At 39.4% G+C, this 24,261-nt stretch overlaps 1 protein-coding gene and 1 long non-coding RNA gene across 3 annotated transcripts in view; one reads left to right on the top strand and one right to left on the bottom strand.

Annotated features, from left to right (window-relative positions):
- LOC122400377 (E3 ubiquitin-protein ligase MIB1) overlaps nucleotides 1-24,261 on the top strand; it is a 704,083-nt gene that overhangs the window by 654,911 nt on the left and 24,911 nt on the right. The gene's annotated exons all lie outside the window — the stretch shown is intronic.
- LOC122400380 lies at nucleotides 17,682-20,087 on the bottom strand. Its single transcript, XR_006259347.1, has 3 exons — nucleotides 19,512-20,087; nucleotides 18,982-19,323; nucleotides 17,682-18,210 (listed from the first exon to the last, which is right to left on the bottom strand). It is a non-coding gene; the product is annotated as an uncharacterized LOC122400380 (long non-coding RNA).

Genomic DNA, 24,261 nt, shown 5'->3' with positions numbered 1-24,261 from the left:
GAAAGTAACAGTAATCGTATGCAAAGTTCCGATCGAATTTCCTACTGCAAAGTCTGAGATCTAACGGGACGAATTTCGAAAAGTTCCCAAATTAATCTGAGATATCTATCGAGTAATTCTGAGAGCATCGAATATCCATAAGGGGCGAAGATTCGATCGTTCGAGCAAAAGACAATGACCAAGTGACGTTAAACAACCATTAAGTCCAATCTCAAACTCGATTCGAAGCGACGTTAAAGCCGACCAGAAAATAATATGTTCCGCGAAGTACTTTCGAAACTAGCGTCGAGCGAGATAGTCCTATCAAGCAACTTCGATAAAACGCAACGAAACGTATTTCAATGATCGAGTTTCAGGGATATCGATATTCTTCGATTCCTCCAACTTCGACATCTGCTGCACCCGCGAGCTCGATGTTGCTTTCTCTTTCAACGATAAAGTTCATTAATTATTTATACTTAAGTCGCCGGTTTGTTCGAAGTATTTGAATATTGAATACAAATGAATCCTCGTAACATTTCTTTTCTAGCAGAGTTGGAAGTTTTTCGTTAAGAAATCTTTGAACAGAAAGCAATCGTTGTAAGAAGACGCGTATAATCATACATCGTATAACTGATTTATGATAAAATTTGAGGTAAATTCTTGTACTTAGATTTTGTTCTCATTTTTAGCGTGGTTGCAAATGCACAGTAAAATTCACAATTTCTCTTCGAGTTTCCCCCAGCTTCCGTTCGAAAGATCGCCGCGCCCCATAAAAATCGATCAGTAAATAGCACTTTCCGTGGAATACTCGGTGGATAGAAATTTTCCATACACGGCCGCCGCGCGCGATCTATTCTAGCGCCGTCGTGGACCGAGGTCACGATGTGCCCGGTAGATTATGCATAACGCACATGCATATATGCATCAGAGAAGACGCGTATCGGGTCGACAGGTGTGACCTACGGATTTTCGATGCGGCCCCCGAAGTCTCTCGACTTCCGTCGATGCGAAATCGTCGATGCAAAGAATGTCCGCCCGGTCTAACAAGGCGGAGGAAGAGAATTTTCGGATGAGAAAAGGGCCAAGTGATGGCCCGGGAGAGGGGAACGAAGCGGGAAAATGTGAAGAGGAATGATGCGAGGATAGTGTAAAGAGGAATCGAGTATTAGATGGCCTGGCGCCAACCGGGTGCCTTTGCCTTCCGCAGCCAGCTCGGTACTCTTGACCCCTGTCCACTCGATCAGCCTATACAGGGCGTTTCTAAACCGTTTTACTCAATTTTACCGCTCTCTGTTAGCCCCACAATACGTCGATATTTTCCCAACTTTTCCATAAGTCCATCTGATGGAAAATCCACCGAACAGTGCATCGATCAAAGCCTGGAAAACAAGAAATAGTCGATAGAACATAGTGAAACTAATAATTAATTGGCAATCTTAAACGATATAATCAAAAATCTTTTTTTATTATCACACGATTACGATCAATTCCATTGGGAAATTTTTAATAAATATGTTTACTAAGGCAATGACATGAATAGTATACTGGTGAATACATAGACTGAGATATTAAATAACAAGGATGAAAGAAAAATAAAAGACAGAGAAGCAAACAACAAGATATAAGTAGCTAAGGGATAATCAATATAACCTTGATACCTTTAAAAAAATATTTTTTTTAAATATAGAATAGAAATTTAATAAATACTGTATATTATACGTACGATTATTTATATCGATATATTATACCTGTGAAATAAGAAATTCTTGATATACAGGGTGCTCGGCCACCCCTGGGAAAAATTTTAATGGAAGATTCTAGAAGCCAAAATAAGACGAAAATCAAGGATATTAGTTTGTTGATTGAGGCTTCGTTAAAAAGTTGTAGGAACATTTCCGGCCACACGGTATATTTTCGGTAAAGAATTTTTTTCTCGGAAGTACGTAGGATTTCGAGGGTATGTGTATTCACCAACAATGCTTGTTATTGACCCTTGCAACCAACAATAATTTTTCCAAAACGATTTGAAATTTTTTTAATTTTGTCGATAAAATCTACCTTCCTGAATTTTTTTCTCGGAAGTACGTAGGATTTCGAGAGTATGTGTATTCACCAACAATGCTTGTTATTGACCCTTGCAACCAACAATAATTTTTCCAAAACGATTTGAAATTTTTTTAATTTTGTCGATAAAATCCACCTTCCTGAATTTGTTTCTCGAAAGAGCGTAGGATTTCGAGAGTATGTGTATTCACCAAAAATGCTTGTTATTGACCCTTGCAACCAACAATAATTTTTCCAAAACGATTTGAAATTTTTTTAATTTTGTCGATAAAATCCACCTTCCTGAATTTGTTTCTCGAAAGAGCGTAGGATTTCGATGGTATGTATATTCACCAAAAATACTTGCAATTGACCTCTGCAACCAACAATAATTTTTCCAAAACGATTTGAAATTTTTTTAATTTTGTCGATAAAATCTACCTTCCTGAATTTTTTTCTCGGAAGTACGTAGGATTTCGAGAGTATGTGCATTCACCAAAAATACTTGCAATTGACCTCTGCAACCAAAAATAATTTTTTTAGATTTATTTGAAATTTTTTATTTGAGTGAAAAATTTCAGCAGCTTATCCTGTAGATTTTTCTTAAAAATTCGTTTTTCATTTTTCATAAATTTGTTTGACGTTCTACGGAAATGTTGTGTAATACTTTTTTGTAGGTACCCATGAGCTCTACTTGAGAAAAAAGTTTCATTGAAATACATTCACTATTGTAGGAGTTATGGCTGTTTGGAAATTGGACCATTTTTGTGGGGTTTTTCTCACTTTACGGGGTCAAGGGTCAACTTTTCGAATATTTTTAGAATTTCTACATATTCTTCACCAAAATACGCGTTGTTTGCATTTTGAAACATTAAAATCGTCCAATCCGTTCAGGAGTTATGTTGTTTCAAAGGTTCCCATGGGGAATCATATTAGATTTTCGGTAAGGAATTTTTGTCTCGAAAGTGGTTAGGATTTCGGGGGTATGTCTATTGACCAAAAATGATTGTAATTGACCCTCGCAATCGAATATAATTTTTCTAGAATGATTTGAAACTATTCAATTTCGCCAAAGAATTTAGGTACGTATTCGAATTTTTTTCTCGAAAATGAGTAGGAATTGGGGGGTATGTCTATTCACCAAAAATGTTTGTAATTGCCCCCCGCAACCGAAAATAATTTTTCCGTGAATAAGTTAATCACATAAATTGATCAACAAATTGATGTTCTTGATTTTCGTATTATTTTGGCCTCTAAAATCTCCCATTAAAAATTTTCCCAATGGGTGGTCGAACACCCTGTATAAATTTTCTATCAAGAATTTTATTTACAAGGTGTTCGCATTAAATTCACCCCGTGTAACGTTGAGAGCGAATCAGTTGATTAAAAGGACGAATATATTTCTTGCTAAAAATTGAATTACATTTAATGATAATATTCCTCGCGTCGCCATAATTTGCCAGGGATGAAATTCTGCCACGGTGCGGGATATGGTTCTCGATCTCAAAATTTTACCGTCCCTTTTGGAAAGAGACGTTAATTCTACATATTACAGTGGTTCTCGACGAAGATGCCAGGAATGTTATACAACAACGTATTTAATGCGAGAGCTTACTGTCGGTCGACCATTCCGAGTGAATTCCTGCCTGTAATTTCGTACCTTATTAACCGACGGCGGTGTCTAATATATTTTATTCGAATTTTCCGCCGGTGCGCGTACAGCGCGATAAACTGACAAAGATGTGCACGATATAGCGCACTGAAGTTTCACAGAATTACCACCGTGCTTTGTAATGGACACCGAGATATTTCATATTCGCTTCATTGGCAATACCGAGGCAAGTATTTAATTAAATAACGCGGACGGTTCGACGATAGTTCAAGTGTGGCGAATTAAGATTAAGTTGCACTGTTCTGCTCATCGAAAAAATAATTCTCCGTTCCCCGTTTCGATCTTTCGTAAAAAAAAATTCTGTCGTGACATGTTTCTACACATCCTTAAAAGCAAAAAGTATAATTTTGCTTAAAAATGAATAGAAAGTTATAAAAAATGCATTTAAACAGACTTTTATCGTTGCAATTCGTTCAGTATTTTTAGGTGATATTTTTCTTTAATAAATAAATCCAAAAAAATATAATTAAAATTATAATAACTACTGTTAAATTTTTGCAAAATAAATTAGTCAATACAGTTAATGTTTTTTTTTCAATGATAGTCGATTTGTTTTTTAAAAGAAATTTGTAAAACGTTGAGAATTTAGTTTTCGTGTTCCAACGAAAAACAAAGTTCTCCTATTACCGGGTTGATTTATAGCAACGGAAAAATATCTCTTGTTGCACTTAAATCGATTCGAACGATATGCAAAATACTTTTAGTCGGATCGACGGGAGAAAAAAAATTTATTTTATCACTTGATTACCCGCAGTATTCCCATGCGTCCACCTCTCCTCATAAGTATTAATCGGCAATATATCACCGGATTTAATTGAATCCTGCGGTTTTTCGTCCGAATAAATAATTCGACCTGCCTGTATTAATGAAAAATGCAATATTCACGCGCGAATAACGTATCTGTTGGTGCAACTGCGCTTTGTGAAAATGGAAACAAAGAAACGATACCAATAAAACGTTCCCTTTTGTTCTTTTTAGTTTTCATCGTTTCGTATACCTTTCTGTTTGCACAGGGTATTTTAACATTTTCATACATTAAAATTTTGAGCTATATTGATATATTAATCTGTATACTGTACTTTAGAGCAGTAAAATATTTAATTTAATTGACCATTAATAATTACAATTAACGATTTATTGATAATAGCAGCATTTCCAGAGATTAGGACATTTTCCTTAGCAAATGTACGAAAATAAAATCATCTAATGAAAAAATAAACTTCGTAAGATCATAATCGATGTGTATAAGTGTAGATACGCACGTATAACAGTTGCAAAAGCGCAATGAATGCGCACACACGATACCTCAATATCAAATTCTCATTTGTTACAGTGAACTTTACATTCCAGTGGCAATTAATTCGATAACATTGAGTCATCCGTGGAATTCTACCGTGGCATCGGCGATCTCAAATTTCCCGTGTGTTTTCCCAGGTGAATGCTACCAAATCACGGCCGATCGATCGAATTCGGTATCGTAGCAGGCCCGATATCTGCAGGAATTGTATTCCCGCACCGATACGCTGTAACAACGCTGTCCGAAGAATGCCTCGTTCAAATCTACTCCCCTTAAATCGCAAAAATCACCATTTAAATCACGACAACCGATGTGACATAAAAGAAATGTACCCAAAACCAGCTTGAAACACCAAAAAGGTACATTATAAATATTCATTAAATTTATGGTGTTCAAGATTTCTTGTATACGACAAGTAGAATGTGTTATTTTTTATTCAAATAATTCTGTCATTGATTTTACCACGTGTAAAATACTTACAACATGTATCCAAAGTTTCTTGCATACTCAAAACTAGCCAACTTAAAACACCAAAACAGTACATTATAAATATGTACTCATAAAAATGATGTTCAAGGTTTCTTGCATACGACAAATAGAATGTGTTATTTTTTATTAAAACAATTTTGTCATTGATTTTACCACGTGTAAAATATTTACAACATGTATTCAAAGTTTCTTGCATACCATAAATTTTATGAATATTCATAATGTACTATCTTAATGTTTTAAGCTCAAAGGGTACATTTTGTGCCGGTGTCTTTATGAAATGAATTTGAAAAAATGCAGTATTTTTTAAAGTCTCGAAAGTAAGAACACCTTAAGTTCGACCAATCCAGAGACAAAATTCTCATCAGAGTTTCGATCGAATATAATCGACGATCCTGATTTTCGATTTTAAGGGGGCAGTTCATGTGAGGCCCCCAAAAATATCAATTTTTTTTTTATTTCATTTTTTGAACGTATATATATTTAAGAATGTACTGTTCAATTTTGAGAGATAAATTCTAGCGTTTGTGCCATCTGGGTGCCAACATTCTGGAAGGAATTCTAATATGGAGCTGGGATTGATTAGTATGATCTTGCAGACTTTAAACGCGTTTCCCTCGAAATGTTATTTTCTTAACTAGCGTAGATAAAATCTCAAAAACTATACGTTCGATTGCTCTGAAATTTGTTCACGTTAGTCCACTATAGCTCTCGCCCTTCCCAAAATTATTTAAAATTTTATTAAAAAGTTTGCGAAAAATATGACAAAATTTTGCCAATTTTCAACATAAATTAATTATTTTGTTAAACAGTTTATAACAGGAAACCTACTGAATAAAAATCTTTTTCATTTTTTTGATATACTCAACCTGGAGCAATCACCTACGCCAGTGTTTAAACACATGTTTACTGTGGGCGTAATAAAAACATGAAAAATCAATAAAAATGATTGAAAAATTTATTTTGTATTCCCAAAGGATAGTCAAATAAATTGCAAAAATGAATTATAGCGTTAGATGTAACATTTAGTTAAAAAAAAATTAATAAAGATGGTTAAATTTTCTAACGTACACATGATACTGAGACTGCCCCCTTAAAACATGGATCGTCCCCCTTGGCGCGGATAGGCCGTCATCGGGGGCGGAGAAAAACTCCCAGTTGTAAGGGACAATTCAATAAGGTCGCCGGAGTGTGGATTTTTCTGATTAGCCGGCAAAGTTGGACAACCGGCGGCGCGTGATCGTCCTGCTGAAACGACCGCCGCGAGAGCTAAGAGACCGTCGTGCCTTTGTCTTATTTTAAAACTCGGGGGCTCCGCTCGGCCATTCGTGTCATGCCTCGAGAAATGCACTCAACACCTCTGGCACGGACACACCAAGTTTCAATCGGTGTCGAAGCGCTGCTCCGTGAGCTGCTTACTGTTTTTCTCGGGCCGCTTCCGTAACCGTTAAATCGATTCCACCTACCATCCGAACGATGATCTAATTCCGAGATACATTTCAAAGTCGTTGATTGAAAATCAAAGGGGAGCAGACGGTACCTCGCAGAATAGAACTATATGGAAGCTGCTGGCTCCTTCGCTGAACTATTCAGAATTTTCCCAACGATGGAATTTCAGGATTACGTTCAAAATGAATTCGTCGAACTTAAGTTTATTGGCTAACCCTCCGGGTGTTTTCCAAAGGGTTTGTCGTTCTTCTAATCACTAGACTACAGATGTTTATGCATTGTAGGAAATTTTAATTCTAGAGAATACACCTAATAGGCAAAAATTATTATATTTAAATTACAAAGCTCCCATTTCTAACCCAGACCTAACCCACCCTCAGAGTGTTTTGCAAAGGGTCGTTCTTCTAATCACTAGTGTACAGATGTTTATGCATTGTAGGAAATTTTAATTCTAGAGAATACACCTAATAGGCAAAAATTATTATATTTAAATTACAAAGCTCCCATTTCTAACTCAGACCCAACCCACCCTCAGAGTGTTTTGCAAAGGTTCGTTCTTCTAATCACTAGAGTACGGATGTTTATGCATTTATAGGAAATTTAAATTCTACAGAATGCACCTAATATGCAAAAATTATTATATTTAAAATTACAAAGTTCCCATTTCATCAATTCTATTAATAAAAATATAAATTTGTATAAAGATCCGCAGGCTACTAATCCTATTCACTATTCCTCGTGAGGCGATGGATCCTCGCCAAGTGCACCTGGAAAAAACATTCTTTGGCGAAAGATCCCGGTGAATGTCTTCCAAAGAAGAGCTTTGCAGAAGAGAGTGGTAGCACGTCGGAAATATTTTTATTCGGAAATCAGGGAATTCCTCGATACGGGTGGTTTTGCATTTAGATGACGACGATGGCGCGGAACTTTCTCGTTTCCCGTTGCAATTCGGCATGCAACGTCAACACAGATAATGTGGTGGGAGCCGCGTCGCGTCCGCAGTCTCTGTCTCATCAAGAGGAACGCGACGGAATCGCAAACCCTCTCGCGACGACCAAGTGTCTCGGAGCTCGTGCAAGAAAGGGGGGGCGGGGGGACAGGACAAAGCTGTAAGGATTCGGGTCGTCAGGAGAAATAGGAAGAAGGACGAGGCGAAGGAGACAGGTGGCGGACGCCCAACTCGAAGGAACTCGAAAAGCTGACGTTTCGCTTACGTGCGGGAACTAGCAAACGGGGGATACATTCTGCGCATCCAGATGAATTTGTCAAGTGAGCATCGAGGGCCCATTGAAAACGATGAAAATTGGACGGCCGCGCGGACGTACGTCGTCGACGAGCTCTGATCGCGTTTTCCATGGACGCTCGATCCAGTTTTCGCCCCATTTAAATATAGCAATCAACTCTATTCGAACGTTGACGGAATCGTTTGACCCAATTCGACGCGTTGCTTCCGTTCCAAATGTTTAAATATTTCTACGTTTCGACCGTGTGTCGTATCGAGTTCGGAGGACTGAAATAACAGGATCGTTTATTACCATTTATTATCATGTGGCGCTACTTTGGCTGCAGGATGAAACTCGTGAGAATCGTAGGAGAACTGAAAAGGAAAGGAGGAGGCGCGTTTCGTCCGGGACTGCTAATGGCCCTGCCTTAGACGACTAGGATATTAGGAAATCGGTTTAGGATTGTATAGCAACCGAGGGGTTGGTCGAGCGCTTGTGAGAGCGCGACCCCTCTGGTGGCGAACATGGGAGGCGACGCCACAACTATTTTCCTTCCCTACCTCGGTGTTGTTTCAACTTCGAGAACTCTTTTTACGGCGTACAGTTTTCACCCGCTTGAAAACGCTTAAACTACGGGGGCAACGATTCCTCTTTCTCCCTCTCGTTCTTTTCTAGTAATCGTCTACTCGAGGATCGCTTATACCGTTGTGTCGTCAGATTTCCAGAGTTCAAGTAACGCGAGAGCAGCCTTTTCGCGACTGTAGCACAATATCGGACCGCCGGAGTTCCCTAATTGCCCATCAGAGAAGTTATTGCTGGTAATACTCGTTCGTAGCTACTTGAATACGAACATAGTCGTTGTCGTTTAATGCGCTGTACAAAGTGTTCGATTAGTATGCAGAATTTCGCGCGAGGCTGGAGATTACACGGAATGGGTAAAAAGAATAGTCTATACATAGATAGGGTGTTCGATTTTAATTTTAAGGGTAACTTTGTACGCCAAGATAAAATAAAAATCGAGAAAAAGTTATAGTTAAAGCCTCAAATATCAAAATCAAATGATATTTTTTAAACTACGTTAGGTGTATAGTTTGAATAATTAAATATAAAACGTAATAATTTTCTGTGATCTTCGCTTTAAGTTTCTATCCTTCTAATCTGCTACTTTCATATTCATTTTAAATTACTCGTTTCACTGGAATGTAACATAATTTCCTTAAGAAGGGTTTAATGTCAGCTGCGTATTTGAAACGAAGGTATTATATAATCAAAGTTAATGTACAGTAACTTTAATGTGCATTTAAAGTTAAAAAATTGATATTTAGAGTTGGTCTAGGTGAAACAGAATTTTCCTTTAAAGGAAAGGGAACTTTAGACGCTTACGTATATGTAAAGTGACGGTAAAAAATGATTATTCAACTAAATATTAAAATTCGTATAACGTATACTTCTTATACGGTTCGTGCACATGTGTGCTTAGAATACTCGCCATTTCCAGAAAATTTCCTAAGTACTTTGCAAAGTTTCATTATTCTCATATTATATTGCGCAACGCGTGTAAGATACGTGCCTCTTTATTCGATTCACGTGTTCGTGTATTTGTGTGCCCACGCTTTCCTCGCGAACATCATTGTTTTTATAATACGTAGATGCATAGAGAGGAAACGCGGATTTCTTCGTTTAATGTGCAAACAAACAATCGTACGAAACGTGACAATTAAGACATATTTAAACACAAGTTTTAGAAATGTTTTTTACAATGCTTGAATACGATTCTCAAAAATAATAATCAATTTCTTTTTATTGAAACACTATTAATCCTTCGTGCATCGAAGAACAGTAAAATTATTCCCAGTCGATCTATAAATCACATGATTCGCTTTAGAGGCCTTGTAACGATCCCTTCTGCCCCAAAGACTGGTCTTTTCAAATAATCGTTATCGGGTACAAGACGATCTGGGCCGAAAGGACGATGATTCGAAGTAGCTCCAGAAAGGATCTTCTTGAAGAGGGAACGAAGGACAGCGGCGGGGGTGTTTGGACGAGCAAGAAAAGACGAAACAAGGGAAAGAATACGCGCGTGCATCTCTTTTCGTCGTATTACCATAGCAATGGCGGCAAATCAAATTGAATAAAAATTTATGTATCAGAAAGGCAATAAAACGGAATAGATTTGGGGCAGAATGGGGCCGAATCCATCAGCCGGGATCCCGATAAAGGTGGATCGTTTGGGTCCAGGACTACGTCCAGGGTAGGATCTCCGCGCGCATATCCCTTCCGATTGGAGCGGGATTGTCGAATTGTTGCCACGAAATTTATTCCACCTACACAGCCGCGCATACAAACACGGGGGCGCTGTATAAGGGTATAAGCGTGCACCAATGCCGCCCTTTTCCCAGTGAAATCGGCTTTACGATATTACGCTGCCTGGGGAAGCTTGGGACATCCGGTTTATGCGGCCGCCCTCTACCTTCGTTCTACACCTTCGCGATATGCGCGCCGGCCATCCCACCCCACACCCACCCCCTTTCCCCCCACTCGACTGTGAGTCGGGTTTAGTGATTTCTTTTGGAAAATTCTTCGACAGGTTTTTCTGCTCGAATTTCCCGTGCCCTTTCTATCGCGTAAAGATTTAATTTTTACGTTCGCCTCACATTCTTAACACTGCATGTCAATTTTTTTTTTTAGTACACTATTGAATCCTATACGGAGTTACCAAGCAATATATGCAAACATAAACGTAAATATATGGTCAGTGTAAAAAGTATTCGCACGGTACTTCATTACTTTCAACCTTTTGGTACAAAAAGAATGTAAAATATTATCGTTTTCAAAAATTAGTAAAATAATTATTCTGCAATACTGTGCAAGGATAGCTAGCATGAATAATAATTCTATTTATACAATTGTAAGATCCATGTGTTCAGCGATGGCTTACAGTATAAAATACAGTGTGGTAGATAGGCTACAGATATTTAGGCATTTATGGGAAATTTTAATTCTCAAAATACTACAGAATGCACTTAATATGCAAAAATAGAAGAAATACTTAAAGTAAGATAAAAATTATTATATTTAGGGTTTGAGACAGCCCTCTATTAATAAATACATGAATTTGCATAAAGTCTATTCATTAATTTGATGTTAAAATGTTTCCTGACAATTAGTCTCATAATTTTCCATTTCTTTGCGATTTTTTGCACCTTAAAAATTTAGCGATCGTTATTAAAGTCTCTACGATTGTTCAAACGACTATGTTTGCTTGAATCGAATTAAATATTCGCGTGATATATTCGAACGTACAGAAATGATAGTGTAGGAATCGCGATTTTTTGTGGGCACCTGACATTTCTGGAATCACCATTTTACAAGAAGAATAGCCGTGACAAAAATGGCTGCCACCGTTCAATCGAGACGAAGACTTCGCCAGGTGAAGTATTTGATCACCCCATAGGAACGGAACGATGAAGAGAATCCTTTTATTCTTTCGACGACGACATCGTTCCGGTGAAGTATTGCTCTACTACGAAATTCGGGAGGAATCCATATCCAGGATCATTCTGTGTCACATTGAATCAGGCCGAGCATCGTATGAGCTATGAGATTCGATTTCATGAGAATGTATTCTTTACGACAGTAATTTTAACGTTTTTAAGCCTGGAATGGCACTGGGGTCCTCCGTGACCCTCCAAAAAGCGTCTTTACAAATAAATACAAAGTGATTTATTTTCCTAAGTCATCATCATTCTGTACAAAAATTTGGCGTCAACATAAAAGATTCAAATCAATGGAGGATGTGGAGACCCCGGTGTGCAAGAATTAGTAAACGATATTTCATAGAATGAAAGATAAAAGAAACACTGTAATATGTCGTGTGTGAAAACGTGCCGTTGGCCAATACGCGTGGTTTGGTGGTGGGGTGCGACAGGCCTCGCGGAACCTCGCGTTGAGCGGCTCTCTTTCGCTACGGATCCGTTATCGTGTCAACATCATCGTCTAAGGAAAGGAAAGGACTCGCCAAAAGGCTTCGACACGCCCGGGAAAGGATCTTCTGGCACAAGCAGCTCCAAATCCAGCTACGTGGCCTCTTCTTCAGTAATCAAGGCTACCGCCCGCCATCTTCTTCTTAAAGAGAGTAAAACCAATTTTATTTCTTTACGAGTCGACCAGCAACGTGTAAATTCTACATAAATCAATTGTCGTGCAACCACAATAAATCATTCTCGTTCTAATTCGCGAGTCTCTTCAATCGGACACCCAACATCGACACTAGCCACGAATTACATACTTTTCGCCCCCACGCTGCTGTACTTCCGTCGAATAGACATCTTGAGGCTTCCTTTCTTGCTCTATATTACCTCGAACATGATTCTCCCCCCGAAGTCTCGCTAAAGGAACCGTCGAATGGATAGAGACGCCTTTTCTCGGGCAAATTTTAAAGCTGGTTCTCTCTTTCTTCGCGAAACCATCTGATCAAAGCGTTTCTCTCGCGAGTTCGCGAGGCGCGCGAAATTGCTTACCGCATTTTCTAATTCGAAACGCCCCCTCGGAGCTACCGATAATACTCCCGTTTCGAAAATATCGTCGAACGCGTTGCGTCGGTGGAAAGAACGAGAGGATTTTTCTAAACGGAAAATGAAAAAAAAACTACAAAAAAGAAACAGAAACTGCTCGAAACAGTCCCGGCTCCCTTTACGAACGAACGCGAAGCCGTTCCCCGTCCAAATGAAATTATTGATCGTCCATAGTGTGCGATCCGGTTTGCAAGAGTGGCCACGTTAATTCGCAACACATGCGGAAGTTCCAGGCATCCGATGCGGGGGGAGGACGAGAGCGGTACATGCGACTGCAGTCGCGCAGCCGGAACGGAATTTCGCGAGTGCAATCGACCGGCCCGACGACTCAGCGCCGATCTATTCGATGCTATTCCAGCTAATGCGGTTTCGGCGAGCGTGCAGTTTTGCGACGCGATACAACGCCGCACGGCCCGGACGGAATATCAATCTTAAGCCAAGCGAGAAGATAATCAGGGCTCGCGGGCTCGTCACCTGCGACGCTGGTGTTGGCGATTCCGTTCCAACGATCACGAAACGCCCTGGCGAATCGTTATCTTAGCGTTTGATTTATCTTCGGGACGAATCGCTGCATCGGTGCGCCTGGAAAGTAGTCACGATATCGGTTTCGATCCTTGAAACGGCGTGGAGGATGTTCGTTCTGAGTAGTCAGTATTAGTAATTTGACAGGCGTTTCAAAAACGATATATAGCGAGGTCGTAAACTCGAGTAGGTGTCAAAGTTTACACGGTTTAGCTCCCAAAACAAGTGAATTGACAGAAATACGAGCAGTTAAGGGGCTTAGACCATAGTCAAGGTCGTACGAAGAAATGTTTTATCTAGTGTCGCCATTTTTAGAGGTATCGTAACAGATAAAGGTCTTACTCAAGTCTTTAATATCTTAATTTACTCTGCTTATAATATATGCATGTAGAAAATAAAAAAATGCAGTGCACAGAAAGACATACAGAAAGGCACCCTCAAGCAAGATGTCATGTACGACCCCAAGTGCCGCAGTAGTTCCCAACCCTCAAGAGTTTAGTTTACGACCTCGCTATAAATTTTGTTTAGAATTAGTTTAAATATTAACAAATATACAGGCTGTTCCTCCCTCAGATTGATGCTAAAATGATCTTTCTCTCACAGCAGATGGATTCTCAGTTGCCCATACATGATTATTGTGTAAATTAAATATGCCTCGTCAGTCCGTAGCACTTTTGATTGGAAAAGATTGTCTCTGTTTACAATATTTATGTACCATTCACGAAATTGCGTCCTCTTAATGAAGTCACTTGGTAATAAGTTTTGCACATAAGTGTAAGAATAAATGAGTTCGAAATTTATAGTATTTTTACAAAATCGGTTGACAAACGATCATTGTATATTATTTTTGGATTATTTTCCAATGCAACGTGTTTCTACTTGAACCGGTGCTGCATTAATTTAAAACTATTAACCAGAAAAGTGTCAAGTAGATTATCTCGGTTATCGCAAATCATCCTCTTACTTACGACGCGATCCATTTCCTTGGATAGCACGGTATCCCGCGCGCCAATATTGCTCCCGGGGAAAATTAATGTTCCGCTGCGAGGATATTAAAAATACACCGCAGTAAAACGCGAATTCCTTCGGAAAATGTATTCGATCTGACATGAATTATGAATGCTTACACAGATAGAAGTTACCAGTCATTGATCATCCCTAATGACATTCGTTCCTACCCTGTACACACCATTCTGATTGTCATAAATCACCGCCTGTAAAACCTTGAAATTAGGTCACCATAAAATTAATTCCTCCGAAAAATATTCTAGATAAGAAATCATCCTTAACACTAAACCTGCCACGACCGGTCAAATAACCATTCTCTAAATTTCGTTTAGAATTTTACAATGTTATGTTATTTTAACGCCATTTAACACTAAATAACCTTCCTTTTTCTCTTTTATCAGACAACGTACTCCTAACGTTTGAATGGTGTGTATAGAATGTTGTATTTTGAAGTTTATTCATAAGCTTTAAAAATCTGTACAGAAATATTCAATAATTTTCATTCAAATGTGCATACTTAGTACGTTAACTTCGTACAGAAAATTTACAAACTACGTCGAAATCTTTTATTTTTCATCGAACAGCAGATGACACCCTTGAAAGTATATTTTCCAGTTAATTCAGTTTTATCGCAGACCAGTCGTATTATCAATAGGAATTGTTAAAACTTCTCTGGGTATGTATCGTCAAAGTAAATTTCAAAATAAACATAGAATACAGCATAAATAATAATAGTTGATATACTCAACGGATAGGGGATGAAATGCCCTTTAAAACGAGTGTTCATTCAAGTCGATAGAGTAATTAGTTCCGGAGATATAACGATTTTTAATTTCAAATCGATCGCGTGGCTAGTTCCAGAGATATAAGGTTCCGAAGTATTTGTATAGGTTCCATTGTTGACATGGGCGCGAGGTCAATGACCGCGCGCGTAAATAGTAAACAGTGCGAGGGAGAGGTCCGACGCCCAAGACGAAGACAGAGATAGTAAAATTTAAAAAATTACCCTCTTACATAAATTATGATATCTCTAAAACGAAAAGTCGGATCGACATAAACCACAAATCATTTTAAAGGGGAGGCCTTGCCACTTCAAACAGTGACTCAATTATTAATAATAAACATTTTAATATTTTTAATACCCGTTGTTAGACTATTCTAAGACAGTGAAAAAACAAGATTTTCTCCTTTCATCTTCGCTATATATTTCCTATTTACATTGCAACCTAATCAAAATTAAAAGAGAAAAAGAAAGACCGGTCATTTGACCGATCTTGCTAGGAATGAATATACATAAAATGTCGATAGGTTTAGTGTTAAAACGTATTATGTTACTAATACAAAAACAATCTACACATCTCTTGCTCGTTTTTCTACAATAAGTTTCAATTTCTCAAGCTTTCGTTAAAATATTTAAACCAAAACTAAAGTTTCAGATTTTTTATCGCCTCAACTTGAGGTCGTCCTCTCCCACTGTGTTTCGATCATTATTCTTTCTACTTTCTAAGACTGACGTTCAAGATGGAGTTTTCTTAAAGTATCCAATTCCTGGAAGACAGCCCCCCTTTAATTAATTAAACGATTCTGGGGAATTGAAATCCATCGAAAGGAACGTCCGCGAGTAGAATCGTCGAAGAAATATCGAACGAAAGGTGAAAAGTAAAAATCGAAAAAGAAGAGTTGTGCATCCTTTTTTCCGGGCGGTTGGTCGCGAACAGGAACGTTGGACCAGCAATTTCGGCGCGGTTTCGAGCGAAAAAGGCGTACCGCAGCTGGTGCGTTACAATCGAGAGGCTGTCGCCGTCCAGCATTCCGATATGTTTGAATATTCGTTCGTGCATCGTCGATTCGCTAACCCCTGGCTACCTGGTAATTATCGGGCGACAGTCGCAACGCTCGTTGTATGTCTCGGCATCTCACGTCATTGCCTGCCAATTCGATTGGATCGGTGATTTTAATGTGTCGCGTGTCCAGGACCTCGTTACCACGCATCAATAATGACGTAGCGTGTGCAAAATCAATTAAATCAATTAGCAGGGCAAACGCGAGGCCGTGGCTCAAAATCGAGCCGCTTCTTCGTGTTCCACCGGTGATTTCAGCGCGCCGGAAAATACGAGTACACCCTTCGTTCAAGAAGTCATTCTAGTTCGCTGGTTCGAAAAGCACCCAGCTACGTATAGAAGATACACCTGACATCCTTACGTTGAAATTTTAATTTATTCTCACTCATAATTTCCTTGCGAAAAATTTTACGATGACCTTGTTTAACACTTTCGATTAGATATCTCAATTTCACGTACACACGTGTAGTCGTGCATTTCACACGTATGTACTATTAATATATCCATATTTTATTTTGATTGTTTTGTGTAGAATAATGTTTTCAAAGTTTCAAGCACAATCGAGAATCGTCGATTAGTCGAATTAGTTGGGGAACAAGTCTGTCAAATGATCAACCCAATCACGAACACATGGATTTTGATTATGCAGTGGCGATATATATAATTTGCTATCTAGTGTCAGGAATTAAAACTATGTTGCTAGAAACTTGAACTTAATTTTACATTAATATAATAATAGCAGCTGATATTTTTACAAAATAATTAGCCTATGCTTTTCGTTGGAACATAAAGAACATGTAAACAAAATTTCATCTGGATCGGACGAAAACAATAGGAAGTACAGGAAAATCACAAACCCACAGGTTTTGAGTTTTATTTTAGTAATTATATAATTATAATTATATCTAGCGTACGCAGTTCATAGCATTGAACTTTTGTACTTATCTGGGACTCTTTTCCAAGTGTTGAAATTTATATAAAAATCATTGCAACACTTTTTAATCATTCTTTACTTATCGTCATTTACTTTTGTAACCTTGCTTTAAGCAGTTGTACGAAAAAAATTTTGTTGTCCGGTTTACCTTCATCCACCTCTATGCTTATGCTTTAACTATTCTCGGAATCTGAGGACGATCTCTTGAAGTAACGAAGTCTGATCCCGATGGAGAAAGATCTTGTTCCCAACACAATCTCGTTCCTAACTCTTCTACGGTTTACTTGGATACTCTTCTACGTAAGTAGTTTACTTTGTCTTAAGTAGGCACTCTTATCTCAGGAGAATATCGTAACCAATGTTACCAGTTTTCACCGTTTCTGAACTTGTACTTCTAAAGTTTCCTTCAGATCTTTATGTATAAATTCGTACACGCGCAAGATACGTCGAAATGAATAACTATCACAAGTATCTCTGAAACGCAAAACACATTTAAGTAGAGAGCAATTTGAAAGACAACAACAACTGAAATTCTAATTGTAAAAATGAAACCGGAGACATCCTAGATTTTATAATAACTTCGAATCTCTTTGTTATGCAAGCATATACTCCAACCATAGGAAACTTTCATATTTGTCTGTCTCTTTGTGTTATACATTGTTGCTCTTTCAAGACTAATATTTTTATTATACTGTTTCTGGAAACGACCAGAATGAAATGGTTGAAACGTTAGAGATACTTGGAACAACCTCGCCTTTTAATAGCATAACTTTGGAATTACAGAAAAGTCAGGACATCTTTTATAAAGTCGTGTATATTTATGATTCTCTGGATGTTGGAGTACAGAATTATCTTTTGCTAGTAAGACCAGCTCTTTGAACCTTGTTCTCCCTAAACGCGTTCGATCCACCTTAGCGAGGGCTAATTTCTAGTAACCTGGCAAACGTGACCCGAGAATTCTCGATGACTGTGTACGATTAAAACCTCATAGGAGCCCCGGTGTGCTTACCGAGCACTTGTATGACGTCCTTGAGCAAATGCAGACTCTACGAAGAGCCAGATGCTTCCTCTGTCCGGGACATGCGACTAGGAGTAGCTGGATGTCTGGTAATTTTCCTTGGAAAATCAAGTTTCGCCGTTATCGATCCATTCCAGAAATCGGTCATCTTCGTAAAGCTAAATCCAAAATTTTAAAAATAGTTAATCTACCACAGGTATCAAAAACACCTAGTTATGTATACAATTTCATGGCCTTAGCAACCTTTGTTCAGAACGTTTCTAGATCATAATTAATGTCTGCACTCGTAGAATAAATACAATATTAATAAACTGTTTAAGAAAAGATAAATGTATATTAACGAAAAATTAGTGCATTGGATATGCTAGAGATATTGTTTTAATTTAATTTTGAAACGACTACTCGAAAGATAAAATAAAAGTAAATTGCCATCCCTAACAGTTAAAGTTTTTTAGCCAATTCTATGTTACGAGCCTAGAAACGATCTCAGTTTCGCACTTTGCATGCAAAGAGATTCCTCTTCGCAGTGCTACATTCACTATCTGCCCTATTAACATTTTTTCATCGTGAAATTCATATCCGTAATTTACACTATAAATAGACAATCGAATATCCAATGCATTATTTCTCATTACATATCGAGTAATTACTAATTTACATTTCATGTAAAGCGAAACGTATGTTTTCGAACCTAAACCTAAACAGTAAATAAACATATTATGATCGTCGATTTTGGTAATTTAAAAATTCAAGATAAATTAATGAAGTTATTTCTGGAATCGTTCTGTACAATCGAACCGATAAATTTCGTTTTTCTCCTATCGAATTACGAATTTTATCCTCGACAATTAAAGGGCAAATAAAATTAGAGATTATGGAACGACCTAATATTATCATCTATCTATAAATATATACGCAAAACAGATTACGTCACTCATCCTCACTACACTTTCCAAGCCTCCCACGTAATCACAGTCCTCGCAATCTTCCTGTTTTCGCGCGAGTTAAATGTCTTAAATCTGCTGTGGCTCGTGATCGAGGATCTTCGAAGTATCTTCGCGATCGCTTCTACTTGGCTGCGACTTCGGTTGCCATCGCCGGACCGGAAATAGACCCTGTAACCGGAGAACTCATTTATGGAAATATGGTAGCGACCGTGCGTACGTCCTATTTTTGACTTCGTTGAATGTGCCATCTCCTTCCAATTTCTCCCTCCCAGTTCGTCTTTCTTCCTCCCTTCCGTCAACCCGATCCGTGCACTCGTTCAAACTCTGCAATAAAATTAGCCAAGATTTAATAAACTGGTAAGCAAACTCTTGTTTAACCAAACTTTGAGATTACATAAACCATTCGGCAGGCTCGAGAACTCTGTTGTGTCTCGAGGCGCCGCCTTCTTGTTTTTTTTTACCTACACCTTAAACAATCTGCAATTTAGATATCTGTTCACGGCGATACTTACGATTCATTTCCTATTCGCGCGCGTTGCACTGCAGCCGATATCAGAGCACTTTTTCCTCGTTTCACACCGACTAGCCGTAACATCTGCAATAAGAAAATCTCTAGCTTACGTGTGGAGAACTCTGCGGGAGAGACGAACGAGGCCTGGGAACGGCTCGAAATATTTTGTCGATTTAAATAAAGCTGGCGACCACATGGTAGTCACGGCAAGCCCCGTAAATAGAGAACACGAGAGAGGCCACATGGACGTAGAACCGATGTTCGAGCCGCGTGAATACATGGAACCGGGTCTATTTCTGGCCTTTAGCTGCCCAGTCCCAGGGCATGGCCGGCTAATGCAATCCTTTTCTCGTTGCAATAGCCGCCTTGTAACTCTTCATCGGCGACCCGATACGTTACCGCGCACTTTTCTCGCCGTTTTTATCGCGGGTACCGTGAAATTTCGATGAGAATTACTCCCGCGGGGTTCGAGACACGACTTACATTCCTGGGATTTCGTCTCGAAAGTCTTGGTCCTCGGTCACGGACAAACGCGATCGAAATCGAGGCTTGTGGAGAACGGCAAATCCCAAATCGTCTGTCGATGATACACCTAGGCGCAGCTCCATACTTCTTTACATTCCATACGTCGCATTTACTATGGGAAGTAAGGAAGCACGGAACAGTCGCCCGGCTCGGGGAAGATGCTCCTCCACCCAGGGAATCATCTTCCTCCTTGATCCCGATCTATCTTCTTTCGGCGATCACTGTCTTTTCCCCGATCGCGGCGAGTTCGATTCCCGATACCTGCCTCTCGTGATCCAGTCGTTCGATTACGTAATCCACTGATTCGGTATACACCGTTCGCCGGGTACCTGATACCTCGCACTTCCTGTTCTGCTCGATTCGCCGGACAGAGGGGCCGAACAGGCCCTCCGTGTCGGACCTACGGAGCCACCGGACGAGTCCTTCGAGAGGTCGAGGATTTCGGTCGCAAGGTGCAACGATCAAAGACCGAACAGCAGTGAGGAACTTCTAGCGAATCCTCCTAACCGGCTGGCTGCCTCAGACTGAATGCTGCCAAAGCTTTGAGCACGCTTGCTTCAACGAGCCCTCTAAAAATGGCCGCACAGATCCCATTGGCCTCTCCGTGTCGTGGCCGACACCCCCCGGCACATGTAAGCTTACACTTGAGACTACCACGAGGCTTGCTTGCTCCCTCGTAGCGCATCGCGCCAAATTTGTCTTTACCCGAAAATAGTCAGTCCCACGGCTGCCACCACATGGCGACTATTCCTGGTCCAGACTCGAGTGATAACTTACCCAGGCCTCTGTCTCGTTCCACCGTTCCCCTCCACCGGCCCTCCTCATCCTCATCCGTCGAGCTTCATCTTCCCCTCGCGCTCCTTCGACTTCTTCTTTTCTTCGCTCGCGATGCCGTACAAAGACGTATGTACCGTGCAGTTCCTCGCCCCCTTGCGTTACGGCGTCGTTAACCAGGGAACCCGAGGAGAACTCGATAGAATGACGGTTCCAACCCTTTTGCGATGAGCTGCGCCACCGAAATTGATGTTTCCCTCGAATTTATGCCCACCGCGAGAGCTTTTTATTTGGATGAATGGAATAACCGAGCTTTCCGTTCCTCTCCGTTTGCCATTCTTAGCCGGCGAACTTCGGGCAAAACCAATTTCGCTTTCTTTTTACCTCGCCGGGCAGTTATAGAATCTAACAGGGGGGGCAAAGCGTTGAGATATGCCTTGGTTGAGATTTGACGCCCCGGTTACAGTCTGTCGAAAAAGTCTCCGTTAGAGCTGTCCGAGTAGTTGGTGTCCAAACTAAGACGAAACTCATTTGTTCGAATCTATTTGGTTATCCAAGTAGCTGGGATATTGAGAAAATTCAATCCGTTTAAGCGAAAGGAGAAGATATTTTTAATCTTACTAACTAGCCCCGAGTTATTTAAGCGAATATTCTTTTTTTAAATAGTGAATGCACTTACCTCGCCCTTCCTCGTGCATAACATTATTTATATACTGCGATATTTTAAATTAAATATTTGGCAACCATTTCTGGCGGAAGAACGAAACCCTGCATTCCACGCTTATCGTCTCATCTGCAATTTCATACTTGAAATAACGCTGGATCATCGACGAAATTTATCTCGAACAGTAGATTTTTAGTCAAAATAAACGCATCCAATATAACTGTAATTTAAAAGTCGAGTGATGTTTCGAAGTAAGATCTTCGCTCTACTTACTTTTTTCTATTTGATGAAGTACTTCTTAACATTCTTCTTCGTTGAGTCGAGTATATCTGCCTGTAATGTATTATGAAACGACCATAACTTGTCGATGCATGCAAATAATAACGAAATCGAGAACGATTGCAAGAAAAACAGCACCGATCCGAATCTTGAAGCATAATAATTGTTCCGCGCTGTAAATTCAAACGACTCGAGATTTACTTTAACAGCGAAAAATTAAAGCAGGGTCGATGCATAAATTGCCGGCACCCCGCGTGGCAATAAAAGTATCAAACGACGCCATTAATCGTTAATGTCTTTTGTGAGCGGCATTTTTCCGCGTCGGGTTAAGGAAATTTCGTCCCGGTAAACAAGCCGCGTAACGTTGGTTCCTCAAAATAACTAAATTGATCCAATTAAACTCCTCTAAACTATGGCTTTATGGCCCGTGCCGTGAACACTTAATGAAACGTGTATCGCGCACCGATAATAAAACGATACAACCGGAGACAGTTTCTATATAATGGAGTTAAATTAGCCAAGAAACGTCCTTTGTTTCGGAATATACAGTCGGATACAAAAATATTGAGAAAAAGAAAATTTTTTTTGAATGTACGTACGCTTTGAACCTTGTGAATGGCTTAGTAGATGTCGATGCAACTGTATATTTAAGTTTCACATTCTCATTGCAAGATGGAGTTTTAGCAAAATCGGTGGATGATGATAGTTACGTAATTTTTTGTTGTAAATATATTCATAGAAATTTTGCAGAATATTTTCAAATCTTAAAGAATATTAAATTTCACATGAATGAGTTGAAATAAATGAGTTGTGAACATCAAAGGTTTTTCTCTAATTTACGTATATTATATCAGTGTTTACTAGATTTCGTAATAAAGTACACATAGTGTGACGTGTTTTTAAAACAGTTGCCTGGATGAAGGCCAGATTTTCATTCTAACGTGTCACAATAATACGTAGTTTCTCTACTTTTGCGTAGGATTCTCGATTACAGCACACCAAAACAAGCTAAATTTAACGTTGCACGCATAAATTAAAAGTTGTTTGGAACGAATCGCTCGATATTTATCAGCTATCAAATAAATAATTAATCTAAACCTGTGCAGTTGGAAACCTCCAGCATGAATTCGAGGTTAAAGCGTGTTGCACTGTTCGTGGTTTTAATTCTAATTACAGCGTGGAATAACGATTTCGAATCGGTAGGACTGTTAAATTAGACTTATATTCGAAATGCTAGCGCGCTGGCTAGCACGATCGCTTGTCGCAAGTATTATTTATAGAATGTTATTTGCAGCAATAACGGTGCTGGCAAACGGCCAACGCTTGTACAATGTACTATTAAAGCAGTAATTAATTGCAGTTTTATTTAATCGTGTCGCGAACTCGCACCTGATATCTATGGGCAGATAATATTTTGCAGAAACGACAAGAATGTTAATTACCAATCGAAAACCTGGATTTTAAGAAAGTAATCTTTCCAAGCGAAGAAAAACTACTATGAGCTGCAACAGGGTAATCTTCAGTCGAAACATCGGGCATTGAACTTCGATAATGATTCACGAATAAACATAATACATTTGACAACTGCAATCATTCTTTTTGGCAAAGATTTATACAGAGTTTAAAATACATTTTCTCTCTAAATTCTCCCCACTCTGAATGCATACTAATGTGTCCAAATCGCCTGGAAAGAAGTAATTTTTAATAATTGGGACATTTTCGTTCCGAAGACCTTAAATGTACAGTTGGAATCGAGGGATGCAGCAGAGTTGAACAAAGTACACATGAGAATGATGAAAATGATAAATTCTTATCGGCCAGGTTTAGGTTCGGGACCCACCGTGCGTCGTTTCGTTTCGACTCGAGTGGAAGAGAAGAGAAATCCTTCAGCTCGCGTCGCGACGCGACGTCTCCTCCGGATCTAAAATTACTGGCAGCCGAAGACGATGCATTCGCGGTCCGGTGAGCCGTGCGAAAACGAGCCACTACAGGCTTACGCCCTAATACAGCCCCTATTTTTGGACGTCGCGCTGACGCCACGACGGGGACAACTCTCCCGCAAAAGAAAATCGACGTTCTTTCCCTCCCTCTGCCCCTCCATCCATCTTCCCCACCCCTCTTTCCACTTGCCTCTCTTTTTTGTGCTAGCGCTGCGACGAGGAAAAGTTATTATTACTTTTTGTTATTGTTCAAAGCGTCGCGGAACTCTGCGTTATTTCCCTCCGCTAATCAGCATAGGGGAAAATTGCCCAACGCTTAACGGTCGCCTAAACTCTTCTCGATCTCTTTGTTATTACCGAATATAAGAACAAACCGAGTGAAGAAGCCATTTTCAGCATTTTGCAGAGTATTATAACGAATTACTGAATCTCACGAGTATTATCACCAAACTTTAACCGATATTGGCTGTACACGTACGTGGCCCTAGTTACACGGACACGGAGAAACTCGTCCGCTGGATGTGTATCGGATTACGAGTTCGTCGTTGAAAATAGCCTTTAACAGCGTA

This window comes from Colletes gigas, unplaced genomic scaffold, assembly GCF_013123115.1.
Source record: "Colletes gigas isolate AHSC1104 unplaced genomic scaffold, ASM1312311v1 Colletes_gigas_Sc00017, whole genome shotgun sequence".
In the NCBI taxonomy this organism is placed as follows: Eukaryota; Metazoa; Arthropoda; class Insecta; order Hymenoptera; family Colletidae; genus Colletes; species Colletes gigas.
This window is presented reverse-complemented; position numbering and strand designations above follow the sequence as displayed.